The sequence below is a fragment of the Mastomys coucha genome, unplaced genomic scaffold (genome assembly GCF_008632895.1).
Source record: "Mastomys coucha isolate ucsf_1 unplaced genomic scaffold, UCSF_Mcou_1 pScaffold17, whole genome shotgun sequence".
Lineage (NCBI taxonomy): Eukaryota > Metazoa > Chordata > Mammalia > Rodentia > Muridae > Mastomys > Mastomys coucha.
Window position 1 is genome coordinate 31,871,548 of NW_022196899.1, and position 6,344 is coordinate 31,877,891.

At 39.5% G+C, this 6,344-nt stretch overlaps 1 long non-coding RNA gene across 1 annotated transcript in view; it reads right to left on the reverse strand.

The window, feature by feature from the left end:
- Positions 1–6,073, reverse strand: part of LOC116094803 — a 23,045-nt gene extending 16,972 nt beyond the window's left edge. Inside the window, exons 1-2 of the long non-coding RNA XR_004120323.1 lie at positions 5,890–6,073; positions 2,048–2,156 (exon numbers count right to left, since the gene is read on the reverse strand). This is a non-coding gene — a long non-coding RNA (uncharacterized LOC116094803). The remainder of the gene's footprint in view (positions 1–2,047; positions 2,157–5,889) is intronic.
- Positions 6,074–6,344: the final 271 nt, after the last annotated feature.

Consider the following 6,344-nt stretch of genomic DNA (forward strand, 5'->3'; position numbering starts at 1 on the left):
AAAGCCCCAGGAAGAATAACTTCACGCCCCAAACCACCAAATCATTAAAAGTGCCTTTGAAGGGTCCAGAAAAAAAAATTCATTTTAAATCATTCAACCTGGTGTCTATATTTCTGTATTTATGCCAAATATTTGCAGTTTCCAATGGAAGACAGAGGAAAGCATTGGAGATTGCAGAGGGTATCTAATCCCCTTGAACTGGAATTACAGGCAGTGTGAGCCACCATATAGGTCCTGGGAACCAAATTAGGTTCTCTGCAAGAGTAGCGGATTCTCTTAACTACTAAGCCATCTTCAGGCACCATGAAAAAAAAAATGTGGTTGTGTTTTAGTTGGTTTGTTTGGGAGAAAATCTAAAACTAAGTTGCATTTTTACTGATTTTAATATTTTTATATTTATAGGATGATAAACTAGTCAGTGACATCATTAAACATTTTGCTTAAAATTTCTCAGTTTTCATTATCATTTCTTTTTCCAAGTGTTCCCAAGATTTATAAATTATTTTTTGATATGTTTGTAGAGATTTTGATCTTTCTAAAATCTGTTTTGCCTTCCTATTTCCATCTGGCACATTCCATAAGGGACCATAAAGTAATGGGATTCAAGTTTATCCTGAGTCTGTCTCATGTTTAATTAGACCAAATGCCAAGTGATGTTTGGCAAACCTGAGAAGTGACTGTTAATTAAGCAAAGTTTACTTAATAATAAAAAGGAACCAAGAGTGCTCCTCTAAACTGGGTGTGAGGGAAAGAGCTGTGCATATTGAACATTGCCCAAATGCTATATAGATCTCCACTAAGTATTTTATGGGTAGACTATCACTGGACTTGCCAAGGCCTTAACACCTGTCTCTACTGATGAGAGCATCAGTAAAAGCAACAGCCACCTGACTGCTAATGTCTCCTTCTCATTGGGGAAGCTGTAGAACTTCCATGGTAAGGCATAGATCTTTCCATTTTGGAGACTCTTTGCTGGTGCACTGCTTATAGAAAGTCATTTGAGCAGACCATGAAGCTCAGGCCAGCCTGCCTACCCTTCTGCCTCCCAGCTGCTTTCGCTGTCCGCACCTACCGAACTAGTGAAAGTGATGACCAAAGTCTGAGTGGTGTAAAGTGAAGACAAAGGAAAGGGTTGGGCTGTTGGTGTCCATTCCAGTCAGATCACGAGGCTGAAGGACCGTTGGTTGGCTGTTCAAAAGCTATTCACTGTTAGTCCTCCTCCCCACCTGTCAGCCCTCTCAGGCAGTCTAGTCTTTCTATTTTGCTTGTGAACAAACTAACTTGCATAGTGAAGTCGTCATCATTGTTTTTATGATTCTCTTTCCTTGGGTCCTAAGCTGCAGCTAAGCAATAAAGCTGTGCAGTAGCTTGTTTGCCCCACATTGAGTTTCCTTTACAGGAAACGCTTAAAGCCACAGTGTTTCAAATCTTAGAGGTTTCTTAAAAATTCAGAGTATTTACATATACACTATGAGTTATTTCATGCATGGAACCGTGTCTAGACACAAAATTTACATGTTTCTTATAGATCTCATTTACACAGGCTGAAGGTAACCTAATGTTTTTTAGTTATTTAGTATAGTACACAACACCATGTTTTATGTGGAATTTTCTACTTTTTGCATCACCTTAGCTCACGAATAGTTTCAGTGTTCAGAATATTCTAGATTCAGACTTTCCTATCAGAGATGCTTAAGCTATAATTATGATGTATATTTTTGTGATTTTAACATTCAGTCAGATTATTTTACATATGATTTATATCTACAATATCTCCCCTTATCCGTGATTTTGATTTCTGTATTTTCAGGTACTTGTGGTCCAACTGTGGTCTGAAGAATTAAGTGGGGAACTCGAGACATAAAATAATCCATACATTATAAATGTGAGAAGTATCAGTTGGCTCCATCTTTCCTGCAACATAAGTCACCCTTCTGTCTAGTGTATCCTTGTGGGATACACTACTTTCCCATCAGCCATTGGGTGTCCATCTTGGTTATCAGGTGGACTATTTTGATGCCAATAGTCAACATCTCTGTGTACTTACAACCCTTGTTTTGCTTAAGAATGTCCACAAAACACATCAATAGTGACGCCTCAAATTTTGATGTGACAAAGAAAGGCATAAAGGGCTTCCGAGAAGTGAACCAGTTAACCTAAGAAAGAAAGAAAACGAATTAGCTGAGATTCCTGATGGCTACAGTATCATTTGACATTTTGAGATACAAAATTTCTGTCACTTTATATAGTTATAATTTTTCTATTTTATTTTTGTTACTCTCTTACTAGGACAATGAATAAATTAAATTGGAAAAGTATTGTTTATAAAGTTAGAGATTACCTACAATTTCAGGCATTCCCTTGGGAGTCTTAGAATGTGACCTATGTGGATAAGAGGTGGACATTGAAGCAAAACAATGACTAAACAAAGCAATGTCCCCAATTCCATCTGATGTCCTAGTACTCTGACCATCTGATGTTATAATGGTAGGTGCTGGAAATGATGGACCATACATGAGCAGGGTGAAACAAATGGTGCTAATTTAGAGTTTCTCCACATTCTAAGAAAGAGAAAACGATGGAGTAGGCATGGAAGGAACACATAGGCAATTTGATTTTCAGTGCATTCTGCTTTGATAAGAATATAATTGGGTTTTTCATCACACATTTGGAGCAATGAATAGAAATGCAAATTAAAATATCTAATGGAGTTTAAAGCTAAGGTGGAGAGAGATCTAAAATTTTAATCTACCTTTCTCTTACACATGCTAGAGAGATTTACAAAATTTCTTTGAAGATTGAGGATTCTATTTGAAACAAGACAAATAACATGAAAAGGGCCTCACTGGCTCTTTAATAGTGGGTCTGTGAGCGCTGTGTCCTGATCCTTAGTACTTTAACACAGTGGATTGCAAGAGAAAGTCACATGCTAACTGTTCCCAGTGTTATACTTGTTTGTTTTGGTCAAGCCTATCTTTTCTAACCCCAAACTTTGTCCCTAGAGACAAGCAGTAGTGGAGTATTGTTGACTCTTGCCAACACAAATAGCTTCTCCCTTCACAACTTGATCATTTTCTTCTGAACACTAAAGTCCTTGAGCTGCAGAAAGGAGAGTCTGTTACAGATGAAGGGGCAGAATTCTCATCAACATGATCTCAAGTTCCTGACATTAAAGATCCATAGAAAGGCCCGTTTGAATCTTCTTTTACATAAAAAGGAATGATCTTTTAAAAATGACTAAAGTTTGTCAGCAAGATGGGTTAACTAGTAAAGGTACGGTTTGCCAAGCCTGAGTTTGATTCCTGGGTCCTATATGATGTAAAGAAAGATTGGTTCTGAACTACATAGGTGCTCAGTGGCACATACCCCTCCACACACACCTACAAATAAACAAATAAAAAAATGTAAAAAAAAAATTGTCTAAAGCTGAGTTATTTATATCTACCACAATGTAGCATGAAATATTAAAAAGGCACCCATGCTATTACCTGCATGGCACCAGCGGGCAGGCTAACCAGGCTCCAGTGGGCAAGTCGGCCTGTTCTCATTTTTCAGACTCTCTGACCCAGAGCTCCAAAATCTCTCCACTCGACTAGCTAAGTTCCCATGGTGGGTCATTGCCATGCCAGTCCCACGATTTCAAATTCCCATGGCCTTTAGGGGTGCACTTCTTGCAAACCCACACTTTGCTGCTGGACTTTTCTCTCTGGAACCCAGTCTCCACGTGAAGGAAAACACCACACAAACTTAGTTCAGAATTACCAGGTAACACAATCTTTGGGCACAACAACTAATATCCTGGCAGCCCCTCCTGGGGAAGTAGATTAGCACTAGGGCTATCTATTCCCAACACCACAATCTCACTTAAATTCTATAGTGTGAGACGTACGAGTCCTCCAGCCAACCCTCACGTCCAGTTTTTATTGTTTGTTTTTAAAGAAACATACTTGCTACAGATGACTTTGGCTGTCTTTGTCATAATTTGATATTTTATTCCCCATCTCCCATTGCTATGCTCTGTCTAGGCAAGATACAATTCAAAGAAGGCTGAGTAGATTGGAATTCGTTTTCTAAAACGAACTTAGGTAGCTTCACATTTGAGCTCCCTTTAACCAGCTCATGAGAAGGGACTTTTCCTCAGAAATGCATGAGGGCCAGAAAACTGAATCCTTATTCTTGGTGGCACATTGCTAACCCCTCTTTACCACCAGTTAATTTTCAAGTGGAAGAAGATATTGTGAGTGTTTGGGCTTTATTTCTTGGAAATATATCTTCCATATGTAGCCCATCATTAATAAAAATAGAACACTACCTAAAGGTGTTGGGGTTAAAGAGAAAAAGGTGACAGATTTATCTTTTATGTTTATAAGTCACTGAAGGTGCTTCAGAGAATCTCTGTGCTTTTGATGAATACTACCCACAGACTGCTGCCTGTGCATCCCTTCTTGTAAATTAGCACATAAGAGATGGGAAAGACATGTGCGCTGATGTGAAATAGGAAGTGAAAACCTTAGGTATGAATTTGATTCCCACACTGTTCTTTGTGATTATGATAATTATGAATCAATAGGCACATTTCTATTTCAGAAAGTGAATATGTGGTGCTTAAATATACCCTGATATGCCTTATTTATAATAGCCAGAAACTGGACACAACTCAGATATCCTTCAACAGAGGAATGGATACAGACAATGTGGTACTTTTACACAATGGAGTACTATTCAGCTATGAAAAACAATGAATTCACGAAATTCTAAGGGAAATGTATGGATCTGGAGAATATCATCCTGAGTGAGGTAAACCAATCACAAAATTACATACATGGTATGCACTCTCTGATAAGCCCAGAAGCTCAGAATACCCAAAATACAACCCACAAACCACAAGAAACTCAAGAAGGAAGACAAAAGTGTGGGTATTTCATTCCTTCTTAGAAGGGGGAACAAAATACCCATGGAAGGAGTTGCAGAGACAAACTATGGAGCAGAGACTGAAGGAAGGACAATCCAGAGACTGCTCCACCTGGAAATCCTTCCCATATTCAATCATCAAACCCAGACACTATTGTGGATGCCAGCAAGTGCTGGCTGACATGAGCCTGATATAGGTGTCTCCTGAGAGGCTCTGACAGTGCCTGACTAATACAGAAGTAGAGGCTCACAGCCATCCATTGGACTGAGCACAGGGTCCCCAATGAAGGAGCTAGAGAAAGGACCTAAGGAGTTGAAAAGTCTGCAGCCCCTTAGGATGAACAACAATATGAACTAACTAGTACCCCCAGAGCTCCCAGGGACTAAACCACCAACCAAAGAGAACACATGGTGGGACTCATGGCTCCAGCAGCATATGTATAGCAGAGCATGGCCTAGTCAGTCATCAATGGGAGGAGAGGCCCTTGGCTCTGTGAAGGTTCTATGCCCCAGTGTAGGGGAATGCCAGGGCCAGGAAGCAGGAGAGGGTGGGTTGGTGAGCAGGGGGAGGGGGAGGGAACAGGTTTTGTTTTTCTGAGGGGAAACTGGGAAAGGAGATATGATTTGAAATGTAAATAAAGAAAATATCTAATAAAAAAAGAAAAAATATTCACTGATATGTCAGCAAGAGACAGTGTGTCAGATGTTCATTGCTTGACACAGTCCTGGGAAGATGTTAAGAAATGTCTAATCACAAAAGATAGGGACAGACTAGAGTAACAATACCTTCAGTATCTGTTTTGGTGAATGAGTAAATTTATTGGGTGTTATAGGAGTATGGCTGAGGGGCTGAGAACTATAAATAACTCATGACAACTATATTATCTATAAAGCCAGACTACATGGTGATAGCCCATGAAAAGTGGAACCCAGAGTTCACTGCACATGTCAACAGTTTAGAGAGTCTCCTTCAGGTACCTCCACTGGTCTGAGAATGCCTCTGAGCAGTTCTTAATGCTTATGTAGTCTTGGTGGGTCAGGGTGGGTCGAGAGCATTGGTCAGGTTCAAAGACATCCTGAAGCTTTTGAGTTGGTAACTTTCTGAATTTTAACCAGCAGAAATGGAACATTTTACATCCTTTTAGAACAGTGGTGCTCAATCAGTGGGTTGTGACCTCATTGAGGTTGAACAGCCCTTTCACAGATTGCATATCGGATGTCCTGCATATCAAATATTTACATTATGATTCATAAAAGAAGCAAAAGTGTAGTTACGAAGTAACAATGAAACAATTCTATGGTTGGGAGTCAACACAACATAAGGAACCATCTGTGTTAAAGACTTGAAGCACTAGGAAAGTTGAGAACTCCTGCTTTAAAACACCCTGAGTCTTAATGATCTTCCCTTTAAGATGGAGTGTTTTATTGAGAAG